Below are 16,447 nucleotides of genomic sequence, written 5' to 3'. Positions count from 1 at the left end.
TCTGTTAACCTATTGTTATAAAAAACACTGCTTTTAACTACATTTTCAGCCAATCATTCATGCCCAGATTTAGTACCAGGGCTGTTAAAACTTTAATAAGTTGACATTATAATATAGTATAGACATTATAAGTTTGTTTTTTTTCTATATTAAAAAAAAGTCATGCACAAAAAAAAAAAAATCAGCACTCGGTGCGCATACTTTCCTGCCAGTTACTCCTGCTATTTATAATATCCTTTACTAGCGATAAAAAAGCATTCTATTCTTTACCTTTATGAGCTCTGATAAAATGAGTTCAGAAATCTCACTAACGATCATGCTGCATTAACTCCCCCTGGCATTGAATAATTCTCAAAGGGACCTCCACCATCTCAGAAATCTGAGCGCAAGCCGTAGAGCTTCATCCGTGACAGTTTTGAAATAAATATTTTAAAAGCGTGTAGCGCTACACATGCTGTTCCAGATGACAACCCTCGCTCTTCCCACTGAAAACCTGTGGCACAGATAAAATAAACCCCACATAATAACCTTAGGCTACCGAGACATGTCAAGGTAAGTGACAGACAGAGAGGCTCGAGCGATCAGTGTGGCAGTGAGGGTTTCGCTCATTGGGCTCGTTGCAGTTCCTGGAAAGATTTTCCAGGCAGAAGAGGTTTCGGCATGAGCTCCAGTGTTAAATAATCACACCTGAGCACCTCCGACGTCCCAGTCGCAGGGACATCTGGGACGGTGTTTAATGACGATTTACGGCCAGAGACCCGCAGCAATGAAGCTGAGCTCAGGACGAGTCCTGGAAGCTAACAGGGGGCATGCGTGACACCGGAGGATAAGTCCAGAGAGCACCGCGCCGTAACTGAGACAAAGCAGAGGGGAAGCTCCTGACAGCAGTGTGTTGTGTGTGTGTGTGTGTGTGTGTGTGCATGTGCGTGTGTGTGTGTCCGTGCGTGTGTGTGTAAGCTACCAAAAATAAATCACTATATCCTTCAGCGAGTCTCCGCCCTGGGGAGGGGGGGAAAAAAAAATGTAAAAAATGTCCTGATCTGCCTCTATCCCAGAGATATTCTCCCCGACATGTTATTTTTCATCACATCATTGTTATGTGCATTTCTGTCCCTGGGGCGCTAAGCAACGCTCATGTGCGACTGTGAGAGAACTCGTTTTAAACAACAAATAAACAAGCCCAGTGTCTCCAGAAGAAAACCTCGCACAGGACGTTCTGTATCGCAAAATAAACAACATTTCAACATGCCAAACTTGTACAGGGGGACACGACGTAATTCATTTACACTTTTTCAATGGTTAAGGGGCACAATTCAAATAGAACCCTCGCAGTGCTGGACGCCTAATGCGGGCAACGTGTGCCACGTTTTGACGAGTAAATTTAGCAAGGAGTTCGTATTTACAGAGGCTGTTCCTGCTTGAATTCAGCGCATACTGTAGGTATGCAGAGCTTTACGAATTTCAGCTTCAGCGTCGTAAGGCTCTGTGTTAAGCTGCAACTTGTCATTCCTCCCCTTGTGGTGATGGCAGATGGCAATAGGTTTCCCTTTCTCTTCTTTCCCCGAGGCCCCTGGGACAGACGCGTTTCGAGATGTCGAGATGCCCCGACGACTATGCCAGACCCCCACGCTCGCAGGGAGGAGCGACGCCAGTCGGCGCACGCGATTCAAATCGCGCTTTTCGGAAGTTTCCCCGAGCCCGAACGAAACCGACCTCGCGAGCGACAGGGGTGTAAAATTTCCCAGAGGCTCTTTGGGACGCCGGAATAAGCCGAGAGAGAGAGAGAGAGAGAGTAAGCAGAGCCAGGGGCTGATCTGCTAACTTTGCATTTAAAACCCGCATTGGGGGGGGGGGGGGGGTTACTTTCCCAGGCGAGCTTGGGGGAAATCCCCTCAGCAAGGAAGAGCCGTTTCGCAATTTGTAAAAAAAAATTATTTTCGGTCATCTGCAATATGACCTAAAATGTCCTTCCAACACTTTTCAGCTTCTGGGTCAGGCTAGGGCAAAGGCTAAGTGTCCGTCAGGGGACCCCGCCTCTGCAACACCACACCCCCGCACGACCGATGAGGGACGGTACAGGCGCACACAAAGCCACTCTAATCTCCATCTTCTGTGGAGCTAAGGCAGCAACGATCAGGCGTGACCAGCACCAAGTAATGTGACTATCTCCCTCCATCCACAGTGAAAACAATCCTAAGTTCCGCTCAGTCGCGCGTTTGAGGTTATCGCCGCCCTACTTAAAAATAGTTCCAGATAAGGCACATTAAACGTGATTAAAGATGTCTCGGAAAATGGAGGGAGACCTCCAGCGGTTTTGAACCTTCCCGCATTTGCAAACTACATTAAAATGCAACTGGGAAGTTTTCTGTGTAACTTCTGGAAATTTCTGGAAAAATTTATCTTTTTTTTTCTGCAAGCAGCAGTTCAGCATAAAGTGTGAAACCATGAATAATTGCATTAAGAAAGATCTCTACCAGTGAAAAAGGTATTAAGATTCCACTTACAGGGCAAAGGCTCACAATGAACGCCATTACAACTATTTCCTGAACCCTGCAAATATCTGAAATATGTTGCTAAGTGAAGATTAAGAGAATGACAGCCAGATGATGAAGGCCAATGTTGATTATGATGCCCGCCTTTATCAAGTTCCTCTTTTGAATACTGTACGCTCTATACCGTAAGACTGCCGTACTGCTACATGAAATGTAAAAGCCGCAATACAAACACTGTTTTTTAAAATACAGTATTGATCAGTGGCTACTTCCACAATATCTCTTCCTTATTCAGTGTCTACATAGCAAGGGCTCCTCTGAAAGGCCTGACCTCTTCAAATTTAAGTTTCTTTGCAAATAAATATTTTCCTTCCTTCTTTGAATTGCATGGCAGACCATACCGATGGCATTCAAAATCAAAACAAAACACATAAAAGCCTTTGACAGCTGAGCACGGTGATAAAGGATTCCAAGAAACAGACGATGCAGTAAAACAGAAACTAAGGGTAGGCATTTGGGGATCAATTGACGTATGCATCCTGAGAGCAACAACAAAAAAAAAGATCAAATCAGTTAGCATTTTCACTTTAAAATAATAGAAACCGTTTGAATCTGATAAGGACAGCCAAGGTGTCAGTGAGAGGCTATAATTTTTAACTGAGGCATACATGTCTGTCTTCCAGAAATTGCCCATCAAAGACATTTTTCTCGGAAGGACTTTCATTAAGAAAATGTGTGTGGGAGCCTCTTCTTTATACACCAAAGGGAATTCATCGCTTGAGGTTTCACACGTTGTATCTTTTTTCAGATCTCGTATCAGTGATCAATGAAACTTCCACAAAAAACAAACAAGGCCCATATAGAAAAGGAAGAGTAAAATTTTTCTAGTAAATGTGTGACCGTGTCTGTAGACATCAAAGATGTGAAGAAGCAAATGTTCCCACAATGAGCATTTTCTCATGGTAATACATTGCCCAGACAAAGCGCTTGATCACACATACATCTGAGAGTTTCTAAAGTTTTGCTATTTCAGGTTATCAAAACAGTACAATTTCAATTAAAACCTAATGATAGAGCAATTTTATTGCATTGTTTCCTGAAGCAAAGCATGTCATTTGAAGTCTTTTTTTGGGGGGGGGGGGGGTGGGGGGGGTACTACTTATGTAAATAGAGGAGACTGAACAGAAATTGAAATGGATAAGCAAGCAGCTACGATCTCTCATATGTTTACAGAATTTAAATTTGTATTTCAAAAAACTGCTCAGCGGTGCAGCGCGTGGGACGTTTCTGAGAATTTCCTCGTCTCGTTACCGTGAAACAAGTCATAATGCTGCCTGGGGAATCCTGAGATGTGTCTAATCAGATCACAGATAATTAACAAAGTAATATGGAGCCTTTCAGTCGTGAAGTACTCCTTTCAATATCTGTGCTCCCACACCAAGATTAAATATGATTTGCTGGAGAAAAACTGTTATATCTGTTAAAGCTTTATATAATAAAATATGTTTATTCTTAATAACAGAAGCTCAAGTAAAAGATAAGGCTAATGAATAAATCAACTGGTTTGATTTAGCTTCTCCATTTTTAACCGCACTTCACTTACTGTAAGCCAAAATCCACTGATACAAGTATGCAATATTACATGATGCAACGCATATGTAATATTAAACATAAATATCTCATTGCTCTCTGAAAGATCTTTTTTGTATTTCTGTAACTGGGAATTGTGGACAGAACTTCTTGTCCTTTTCTGATAGAAATGTTTTTTTGTAATTACAGAAATACAAATTCCTTTTCATCTGTATGAGAACTGCCTGCGCCATAGAAAATCACATTTCTGCCACTGTCTGCATTAACAGAGAAATATACATTCAAAGAACAGGCCTTGGCAACCTCATTAACAGCCTGAGCAACCCCCTGGCTTGGGTGTTAATGCACTCCTGACCCCTGTGCCTGGTGGTCTGTTACAGATTAAAAACGTCTTGCGCTGACATCACTGTCATCAGCCTTAGAGACAGCCAATCAGGGCTCCTGACAAGGAGAGGGGGGGCGGGGCCAGGGTGGGTAGTTAATAAGAACCATCAGTAGTTAGCAGTTATTCTGTTAGCACTGTGGCTGGATTGGAATGTCAGTCCCGGCGTCCCAGCTCAAAGAGCGCTCGCCATTGGTCCGCCCTGTTGATAAAAGACACGTGGGGGAGGGGGGGGGGGGGGGGGCATGCCATGCAGTTCATTAGGCTAATGAGCTGTGACGGGACACAAGGGGTGCCTCGGGGTATGCTCCTCTCCACGGTTGGCTGCTCCTGTCAGAACCTGCTGCCGGAGTGACCTCAGGGTCGGCGGGCGCCACTGGCGATCTCGCCGCGGCTCCGGCCCATTATCGCTGGGATAGGCTAAGGAGGGTGGAGCGGAAGCTAGCGGCTAAGCGCTACAAGCCTGTTGTAATCAAGGAGAAAAGTCTCACAGCCGTCACGGCCCAAGCTCCTGTTTAACGATAAAAACACGAGGCCTGAAGAGCAGCGAGCAGGCAAAGGCCCTTCAGGGGGAATCTACAGGTCAAGGTCTTCAGGGCTGGGGCTCCTCCTGCTGCGAAATGGCCAATGACGTGACATCGAAAATTTGATAGTCTTCATTTTGGGATGATCTTCAAGAGTCCTGTTTAAAATTCTTTGCCTAGACTGCGGGCACACCGCTTCCTAACCCAGGGCTGTCGAATCTTATCTGAAAATGGCCAGTGGGTGCAGGTTTTTGTTTTAGCACCTAGCACCAAGACACCTGATTCTACTTTCTGAGATCTCAATAATTAGTTAATTAATTGATTTAGGTTTCATTGTGCTGGGCTAAAACAAAAGCCTGCACCCACAGCTGCCATTTTCGTATAGGACACCCCTCACCTAAACCAAAGCAAATAACTAGGTTGCTACAATACAACACAAGTGCTAACACATACAAAATGTGACAAAACTTTCTAGGTTGTCTTTAAATGATACCTACTGTATGATCTTTAAATTCTGACGAAAAATTGAAAGTACTGGGAGCGAAAGCATGCAAGAATTTCCACGAAGCTTTATCAATCGAGTCTGACACCAGTTTATTTTATTACCTGAGGTGACGTATAATTTGGCTTTGGCTCAACTGACTGTACCAGTTTTCCCATGAAACCCCCCGTCACTCCCCCATGAACACGTGTACAGAAATATGAATGTACACTCAACCAGAGCACTTTAGTCCAAAGGAGTCTGAAGAAACGCGGTGAAGTACCCTAGACAGGAACAGCCATTTACTGGAAAAGATTAAAGATGAGAACTGTAGGGATGACTGCGAAGATAAGAGCCCGCGTAACAAAAAACAAATGAAATGAACAATCATTTGAAAGCAGGGTTTAAACTTGCTTTTCAAAGCACACCGTACATTACCCACCCTCGTTGTACATTGTACACGTCGTACATTCTGTTGATTCTCCTCCCTCGAGTCTGACATCCACTCAGTGCCCAGCCTCAGAGTAAACACAGCTGCTAACGGCCTCAAGCGATATTTAAATTGATAATCCGCAGCAGTCTTGATTTACAATTACTTTTAGTATACACCACGCTATGCTGAGAATAACAGCGTAGGAACACAGAATGGGGTGTAATTTATAGATTCTGGCTGTGGATATGCGATATGACAAAGGCAAAATTGCAGAAGACTTTCAATTTCAGTGGAGAGTGTGGCACACTTTCTCAGATTCTGCAGAAATGCCAGTAGATGAACTTGAAGTACTCGCTACCTCTAAATTAACTCTAATTTATTTAACTTCAACTGTAAATAATGACTAAACTGTTTTGCATGAATTTATCATGAAAATGCAAAATCTTATTGTTTTATTATATTCATTCATTCTCAATAACCAACAAACAGCGATTATAAGTTCCCAATTGAAAAACACTAGATAGTTTGTTTACTGACCTTATAAATAAGAACAACCCAAGAGAGAGATAGAAGAGAGATAATAATGAACCTTAAGTTAATAGTCTAGCAGACGTTATATGAAGTATGATGAACAAGCTATGTAAAAATATGAACTACCTAACAAAAGTGTAGTTATGGTGTTTCTGTGAAACAAACCTTAAAGGCATACTGTGCAGGATTTTTAGCCTGTGTTTACGATCAAAAAAGTCTCCTCCTTCTTATTCAATCCCCCCCACTCACCCCCGCATGCCTGACTGAGTCACAGACACGCAAAATCATTAGAAACTTCCGGTACATTTCTCCCACCAATCACACAGACATTAGGCAACATTGTCTGGTCAGGGCCACGAACCGGACATGTACAAAACAATTTGAGAACGGGACATTCCAGTTAAAAATCGGACGTCTGGCAACCATAGCTGCATAGCTAGAGGTAACATTACTTACAGGTCCATCAGAAAACAAACCAGCTCCGCATTGTTTTTCATCTCCTAGGCGAACTTCGGCTGACTCTAGTTCTTGAATGAGCCCTGTAGGCTTGTGTTTCTGCTTTGTTTTATGTGGGCGATTACAACGGCTAGCTAGCTACAGCAACATACACTCTAGCTATAGCAACATTAAATATGATCCCAAACCACAGGCACCGTAGCCATGCCCACCACTCCCCACGCAGAAAAGAGCGCCATGCCCAGAAACGTCCCAAACACAGTTTAGAATTACAAATACAGATAAAGGTGCACGAATTTGGAGAAAGTGTGTAAAGACATGGCCAGTGCATCATAGATATGCCTTAGCATAGTTATTTTATAATATTTTCAAGTTAAAAACTGTGCATAGTATGCCTCCAATGAACATGGTGATGTCTGTGCAGGGGTGTAATGGACCTGTAAATGAAAGATGACACGGGGAAAAGATGAAGACTACTATTATAAATTGGGGATTTATCCTGTTTGAACTTTTAAAATGTCTTAATTTGCGGTATATTAGTGAAATGCATTACTATTACTATGACGACTGTAACTAAGACTACAACATCTACTACTACTACTACTGCTAATAATAATAACGCAACTCTAATATACATGATTCATTTGAAATCTTAGAGTGAAAATCCATTACATACTTTTCAGATCTAAGCTAAGTTCAAGGTGTAATGTGTGTGTGTGTGTGTGTGTGTGTTAGTGTGGCAAGGGTGATATAATGGGGATGTGTTCATCAAATTATTGTAATAAATATTCATCCAATCTCTGTTTACTCTCTGAACTTATAGATTCTGCCCTTCAGCCAGGAGCTGGAAGGTAATATGAAGCTGATCCGACTTCTCAAATCAGAATTGGACAACAGGATTAGATTCACTCATCGTACCAAAGCCTACAATGGCTTTTTAAGGCTTATTTTCCCCTCTCCAACTCTGACGATAAGAAAAATTTTTTAAAAAGGAGCTGGACTCAAGGTATGTATGGCATCCTATAAGCTTCTTTAAATAAGGATTAAAAATGAGGATCAGCATCCCTTCGCAAAAAATAGGAATGCTACCTGAATAAATACAATTTTCTTAAGAACTTTGAACTTTAAAATCAAACTTTGCTATTACTATTGTTTGAGATTATTGTTTGTAAAATTGTAAAATATTTTCTCTGCAGTACATATACAAGATGGAAGTTTAACTTTTCCCCAATGCAGCTTCTCAGATGGAACTATTTGGGAACAGAACACCATAAAACGTAAATACCACACAATACTTGAAAATACCATGTATGCATCCTTCACAAAATTCCAACCCAGCTAGGAAAGGTCCCTCGAAAGACTATTCCTACAACTGCCATCAACAGTGCGAAAGGAATCAACATCGGCATGCTACAGCTCAGCCTGAAAGATCTTGGTCTCGGTCGCGTTATCACTTCCTGTCCCTCTTCTTTTTGTCATTGGACGGTGACACATGGATCAGACCGAGCAGGCTTGGCCTTCAGATGCTCCGCAGGCCAGGCACAGGCAAACAGCGAGCGGCAGAGACCGCAGGCCTCGTCGCCACGGCCCGCCCGTGCGGGGCACAGAGAAGAGAAAGCAGAAGCTTCTGAACTGAACCGAGAGCCGGGGGCGTGGCCCAAACAGCCGGGGCGTGGCTTCCGGCGAGGTGGCTGTCTGAATCCGTAGTTTGTCTGTCTGAATCCTGGGGCTGAAGCGGGAGGGACGTCCAAACGTGGCCGTGAGACGATTAAGCGCAGCGTTGCGAAAGGGTTTCCGATGCTCCTGGCTGGAGGATCAACTTACTCGGGTTTACTCTGCATAAAATATGCCTCCAAATCGAGACCAAATATTGGCAAACACAGGTTTAATGGCTGAGACTCAATTTACCACAATATCAGGCTGCCAAGTTCTTAACAGCTACACTGCTGCTTCACATGGCTAATTATGAACCATGAATTATGAATATAGATACATAATATATATTCATAATTAAATCATGTATCATCTCTTAAGGTGATATCCATGGCATACTACATGATGGATGTACAGTAAGTACCAAAAAACGCACACATTTGTGTGCGTGTGTGAGTGCATGTATACTGTATAGTACACTTGCGCACACATGCATAGTTCGTATGCATTCCTACATTAATTTACGTGTGTGTGTGTATGGGTGTGTGTGCGTTCCTGTGCATGTGTGTGCCTGTGCATGTGAATCTCTCCATGGTATTCACATGACACATTTAGGATCAACCCAGGTTCTTCTTTCTGATTCAGGAGGAAATGAATCCAGTTAGACTACTTCTAGAAAGCCAGCATCTGCACAAACATCATTATGGTAAATTTGGCCATCCTGCATGACAAGACCTGCTCACAGGCAGAAGGCGGATATGGAGCTCAATTCTGCTAAAAAAAAAAAAAATTCCATAAAAAGGTGTTTCCTACAGTTCCCTCAAAATAAGCAACTGTGCCCAGATTCCTTCAATAAATATCACAGCAGAAGCATAAGTTATCATCAGGTCTGGAGAAATAAAAAGTGAACATGTGCGATACGCATCCATTCAGAATGAAAGGAGTCTTGGCTAGGTGTCAGTTAAGATTAAGCTCTGAGTGCAGTAAATAGCTCTGTCTACACACTCTTTGGCTTGTTGTGGTATGGAAAGTCTAATACGCCTCAGACGGGTAGAAGTACCGCTGGAAAGATCCGGCCGGGCTGGGGTTTGGTGAGGTGACGGAGGGCCAGCGGCCCTCTGATTGGACAGCGGGGAGGGAGGCGGGCTTGGCCGCGTCAGCGTTGATGGATTAAGCGGTTTCTGGCACAAAGGGGCTGTTGGCACACCCTGGGTTCGGCGCTTGTGCCTCAGATTACATCCGAAGACACACAATAAGCCTGCTCCGATGACAAACTAATCTGCGGATCAGGACGGCTCCACGCAGGAAAGAGGAGCAGGAACTCTGCTGGCGAGCAGAGTGTGGCGGCGTGGGCGAGCTCTCGCTGGTGCCGCATGCATTATTTAGCCAAATTCCCTCCGGGGGCAGCCGACGCAAACGCTCCCTGTTTTTCCTCCTCCTCTCCCGTTAAGTTCGTCAAGCACCTGCTGCTTCACAGTTGGAGTTGGAGCCACCCGACAGAAAGAGGCGCTGACTGACAATTATGGGGTTTATGAAAATGAAACACTGAATGAACAAATTAAGGTAGATGATGTTTCTGGAGCGGTGCTTGTCTGGGATCAGATTTCAGCAGAAGCTACATAGGCAGGGCTCATTCAAGAACAAGAGTTAACCTTGCAATTGCTTTTCCTCAGTGCCGCCAAGGGGAGGAAAAGCGATGAGGTGCTTGTCTTCTGTTGGACAGAAAGTAACATTACCTGTAGCTATCCAGCTAGCTACGTTAGGTAGGGTGCTTGGGCTGAGTGGGCGGGTTTGAAGACGAAGGAGGAGACTTCTTTGATTGTAAACACAGGACCACAGGCAGTCTAAAAAATCCTGCATTGTATGCCTTAAATGCATTTTAGCAGTTCAACCTGAATGTACCTATTCACACACTTAAAATATAAAGTATTAAAAAAGCTTTTAATATTTTGCAATTAGGATTTTCATTTTTCGGAGCTCAAGGTATCAAGCAAGGTCCCTGCAGGCCTTCGGCTTGATCGAGTGGGGTGCAAAGGGCGTTCCCGTATAACAGGGGGACTGATGTGGCGGGAGTGCCGCCTTCTCAGCTCCTCCGAAGTCGTTCGCTTGGGAATGGAGCTGAGCGCTTAGTCGGATCGCTCCGCCGTGTCGCGACATTCCCGCCACCTATCGCAACGCTGCAGGTTCACCGGCGTGGTAGCGTTTGTCATGGCGCTGTGGTAGAATGGTGCTTCTCAACAATGTTTACTCGATCTCAAAAAACAAACACAGGCAGGACCGAATTTATACATGATCCCTTTAGTACATCTCATAGAATTTTCTTCTGCATCGTTAAAATGCAACACATGCTTTAACTAAGTGGTTCAGGTTCAATGAAAGGATATTTTATTTTATTAAATTTCATCTGCATACATGCACAGCTGAATTCCCAAGAAAGGGTCACAGAAGTAATAATTTACATGATCACTGAAGTAGAGACATTTTCAAAGCATACAGTAACAGAAATAACTAATTATTTTTTGGTAAGAATATGATATTTACCATAGAAATGACTGAATTTAAAGGACATATAAAACACATAAAGCATATTTCAATTGAGAGATATGGTCCGGGATGCAGTTCAAATGCATTTCAGTATTTCAAATTACTTCAATAATTGTTCCTGCAACCAAAATGTCCCTGCATTTCATCAGCTGAAGCTTATTTGCTTGTTAAGCATTGAATTATAAGTGAAACAGCAAGAAAGCGGTCTCTTCCTGGGCAATGAACATGGTTTATTTGTAAATCCATTTTCATTACTGAAACCAGCATTTTGTCATTTATTTTGTTAGAATTATTTGGTAGATATTTTGCTTCTGGCAATAAGATACATCAATAATTAAAGGAAGAGAATATAGATTAAAGAAGTACACTGATTTAATGTCTTATTTGCCAAATAAAATATTGTGGTACTTGAGATGTGCCCTCTGATTAATGATTGGTGCAGAGGCCTTAGAGAGTGTAATCAAATTTTATCAGAAGTGATCAGGCTATAGTATGTAATAATTACTGCAACCAAATGAATTCATCAGAAAAATGCATCCTGAGTTACAGATCTAAGTTATTAATCCACTGGGACAGAATACAACCTGGTAAAAACCCATTAATTCACTTCAGATTATCGACAATTCATACAAATTTACATGTGTCTTTCTGCTAACCTCTTGTGCAGAGAGGACTGGTTAACGGTCAATAATGTCAGCAAGAGTAAACCCGAACATTGTACATGAACAAATGCAAAATAAATAATAATTGGTTTTACTTCCAGTGAAATTCAGTGTGTGGCTATAACAGAGCAGTGACTTGAGAGAACTTAGTGAGTGTCTAACACCGCGTTGACACAGCGAGTGATTTTTCAACTAGCTGCCGGAAGTCTACTCATTGTCTTTGAAGCTGAGCGACAGCCAGCGACCCGAGCAACAGGGCAACGAGCGACAAAAAACTGCCTGAGAAATGGTGCCCATGATTTATCTTTTAGGAGCGTCACCCGTCAACAGTGAATCAGTTTTGGGCTGCCTGTTTCTCCAACCGGTATGATAACATTTTGTCAATACCTCCCGGCTTGACTCATTTCAATAGAGGAGCAGCTAAAAACTTTGAGCGTAAGTCTCAGGAGCACATGGGGGGGGGGGGGGGGGGGGGGGGGGGGGGCGGGTTAACAGACCAATGTCTCTTTCCCCTCAAATCAACTCCTGCCAGTGTTTTATCAGCGCCAGAGCCCTGCTGAACTTCGGAACAAGTTAACACCGACTCGACCGTGCTGGGATAACACGACGGCTTTGCATCAAAAGAGGGGAGAAACCTTTAATATTTCATCCCAAATACCGGATGTAAGCCTCTCCCCACGCACGGATCAAACAGACTTCTCTATAAAAGCTTTTTAGCTTTAATTTATATTTAATTCTTAGATTTTCTCTCAAAAGTGAAAAAGGAAAGAATTAGAATGTTAATTGCCTGGAAGGTCATGGGCAGTACTCGGGCAAGATTTTTCCTGTCCCGCACTCGGAAACTTCCTCTGACCCGAGTCCTCTGGGTGCTAAGCAAGGCTAAATACATCCTTTCATTCTGAAGTCCCACTAATAACTACCCATATAAAGGCCCATAACCAGACATGAAATAAGGACATCTGTCACGATTTTTTTTTTAATTTGGGGGTTAAGTACAGTCCATAATGAGTCATTTCCAAGATAGAACTCAACTTGCCTTGAACGTGCGTGCCAGTAACAGATTATCAAGTTTACATACTCACTGTACGCTAGGCTTGAATTTATTTCAAAGTGAAGTATTCCTCAGAAGTATAAATGAATATATTAAAAAATAAAATTTAAAAAGTATGAATAAATATTTACATCTGACCCTACTGTTATATCAAATAGTATGTGATAAATCATAGATCGAGCCCTATATTTGGTGACACTGGTAACACAAAAATGCCTGCATGCTAGTGGAATTTTGTCCTGTGAAAATTGAATACTTTTTTCTGCACTCAGTTTAGAATTTTTGTGGTCTGCAATAAAGGCATCAATATGGGGTGTAAAAATAAAAATGTGCAAATTCATTGCCAGAAGATTCTTTGTGTTTTAACTGACCCAGGCCACCTCTCAGCTTAACAGCAGATGCACTGTGCTATTTTTTAAATTTCATTCAAAATGATCCATCCAGAGGTATTTTACGCAGATTACATTCATTTACACGACTGGATGTTCGTACTGATGTGATTCATATTAGGTACCTTGGCTCAGGGGTGCAATTACAGTGGGACAGTACAATGACAGTGAACCCACAGCTTTACAGTTACCAGCCTTACTCCCTAACACTGAGCAGGGCAGAGTCTATCAGAGGTGCTCAGTCTTAAGGTAACTAACAGGACTATGCAGTGATGTGTGCAACAGGAAAAAGAGCATAAATAAATAAAACCTGGATACATTTAAAACTGACAGGCCAACCTTGCAGGAAATTCCATTTGCAGAAGACCTGAAATAGACTAAATTCATTCTTCAAAATCATCATCACCTCATTCTCTACTCTGTTTTCTGTTTCAAGGATCTAGGTCATTATTAGGGGCCCAAACACCACATGTGCTGGAAACCTATTAAGATTTTTTTTTTTCTGACTATTTTTCAGAAATGTGTATCTCCCCTTTTAGCTGGTAAGGGCCAGGCTTAACAAACTTGGAAGGCTTGTTTGAACGGCTCAAATGGATTGATTTGATCATATAACTGGGCATGCTGAATCTATGGGCATAGCTCTATGCACGTGTTACTCGATTACTTGATGTCACGGGATGGTAGAACGATAATAAGGTCGAGTGATAAGCCTCACCCGCATAATAAATCCACAAGCGGGTAAGACTCTAACCTCTAACCTGTGATGGACTGGCGAACTGTCCTGGGTGAATTCCTGCATCTTTCCCAATGCATGCTGGGAAAGGCTCCAGCACTTCCCGCGACCCTGACCAGGAATAAGTAGGAACAGACAATGGATGGATGGATGAGCTCTAACCTCATGGAAGAGGTCTAGTCAAAATACATGGTGGCACTATAGAGCTCCATTAAAAAAAGGTGAAAGCTCACTTAAAATGACTGCCACATCATATACAGTAGGTCTCAAATAAGATGTAGTGGTCCATCCAATTAGCAGGGGAACAGGGACAATATAAAAGATGCTTGGACCCCGACAATTGTTAAGTATACTGGAGCATGTGAGCTGTATAGGTGGGAACTACTAGTAACCTCTCTAGTGTTTAAGCAATAATACACAGTGATCATGCCTTTTCTTTTTTGCACTGCTGGCTTTTTTGAATGCATCCATCGTTTCTATATTACACTGCACTTTTTCTAAATGTATTCTTCAGCAATAGCACTGAGACCATACCGCTTTGTCTGATTTTGAGAGCAGCCATGGAAGGCACATTGTTTTGGTTGCTCACCTTTTCACATCAAAGCTTGATTTGGACAAAGCATAACTGTGTATGACACGGAGTCTCTCACAGGTGACTCGGGCGGACCCACTGGCAGTGAATCATCACAGGAGCATCAATGAAATGTAACTGAAGATAACAATTTGTGAGAATACGTATTGTCCCGCTTAAATAGGCTGGTGAACAAACAGTAGAATGGTATTAGCAAGTTCCAAAACTAAAAAGGACAAAAGCATTGCAAATAGAACATCAATACTTTACAGCCATTATTAGCCAGTATACAAACTAAACCAAGAACAAGCACCAAGTCTTCTTCTGCTGATTAAGGGAGTTTCGGCAAAATCATTTGTCATTTTTCAAGGTTCTATAATTGCGTATGACTCTTCATCTGTCAGACTGCAATCTTACATCAGCAGAGGTGGAAACTCCAGGGGTCAGGACAAAAAGTCCTGCCATGTGTCTCTTCCACCCATGAACCCGTAAAATAATTGTGCCAATTAGCAAATCCAGTGACTGGATCAAAATCCTGGTTTTGTGACCTGGATTTTCTACCTATGCATATCAAACATGAAAAAACTACCAGCTGGCTATGGCCTTGATGCACAGATGTTAAAGGGAAAGAAAGAGGCTGCTCTAACTGTCCATAATGAAACCAAACACCCAGTTGCAGTGTTTCCCTTTTCATTTTTTAACAGAGGGGCATTTATTGTAAAAACTTGCCCGATTGTTATGAAAAAAAAAAAAAATCTGAATAAGGAAGTATGAAGGTGGAGTTCTGCAAACTTAAAATAATTTTCTTCATTTTCAAGAAGCCCGACTCATTGCCATGGTGCAGTGTTCTCCATTAGAGTTGTCAGTTGTCAGAATACACTGACATCCGAATGTATTCTCCCAGGACATTGAGTAACGCAGTATACTGGACACACAAGGGTCAGATAAGCGGATGCTCTTATTCATGTTGAGGATGAATAAGAGCATACGAAAGAAGCTTTCCTCGAATTGTAATGCATAGGTGGTTCAGTCTCAACTGACTGTGGCAAAAACTTGAATACCTCCATCATTAGTATTTCTGATGCGGCGAGATCTAATATATATTTAAATAACTTCAAATAGGACTAGCCTGCGGAGGCCATGTTCTTCACTGCAGACACCCTGCTCCCCAGTCAATAGGCAATAAGCACAGCGACAGGGCGGCACGCAACCGAAATTGACCCAGAGTGACGCTCCAGCTTCCCGAGACAAATGAAGGCCGGAGGGTGGATACTCTGCTCGATATGAGGAAAATTCCCTTTTGTTAAAAAGTCTAATTTACCTTCCGCCTCTTTGCCAAGACCTGCTTCGGTAAAAGGGAATGACAGAAGCAAGGCAGCAGGGAAATATGGGAGAAATCAGGCCAGAGAGAGTGGGGAGCATACATACTGTCTCTGTCGCTCTTATCCGTTGTTCTAATTGAATTATCTAGTTAAATAAAGTTGTATATAAAATCAAAAATATGAAGTTGTATCTCACCATTGTATTTTTTTTTAAGTGGGAAAAATAAGACACAATTCACAACGTTTCTCTTTTTAACATTTAAAGAGTCCTGACAACATAATCGTAACTTCATTAAAACTGAGAGAATCAAACGTGGATTCAGATGAATGTATCTTGCATGTGCAGCTGCTGTCGCGATCAGCTCAACGACAGTGCATCTTCCTTCTCCCGAAGCCGTTTCTCATTCAAATCACTGTCTGCTCAGTCAGACAGGAAGACAAGCAGCCAGACAGCTGGCTAGCGAGTAGAGTTACCCTCTCTCTCAAAGAACGGCATCCAGGCCAAGTGGTAACAGCCAGCCCCTCGGTGTGAATTCAGCGGGAGTGGCAACCCGTGCCTGGCGTGGACTGACACCCATCCATAAACCGTATCCGCCCACCCCACTGCCGTCCATAACAACGCAGGAAACTGGA

At 42.6% G+C, this 16,447-nt stretch overlaps 1 protein-coding gene across 9 annotated transcripts in view; it reads right to left on the bottom strand.

Moving 5' to 3' along the window:
• lpp (LIM domain containing preferred translocation partner in lipoma) overlaps window positions 1-16,447 on the bottom strand; it is a 244,668-nt gene that overhangs the window by 66,566 nt on the left and 161,655 nt on the right. The window contains exon 1 of one of the 9 annotated variants that reach the window (XM_035415848.1): window positions 6,890-6,941. The exons of the other annotated variants lie outside the window; for them this stretch is intronic. The gene's annotated coding sequence lies outside the window, so the exon portion shown is untranslated. Of the gene's footprint in view, window positions 1-6,889; window positions 6,942-16,447 lie in introns of those variants that run through there. 9 annotated transcript variants of the gene reach the window in all.

This window comes from Anguilla anguilla, chromosome 4, assembly GCF_013347855.1.
Source record: "Anguilla anguilla isolate fAngAng1 chromosome 4, fAngAng1.pri, whole genome shotgun sequence".
NCBI classification, from domain to species: Eukaryota; Metazoa; Chordata; class Actinopteri; order Anguilliformes; family Anguillidae; genus Anguilla; species Anguilla anguilla.
Note: the sequence above shows the minus strand (reverse complement) of the source record. Positions and strands in the feature narration are given on the sequence as shown.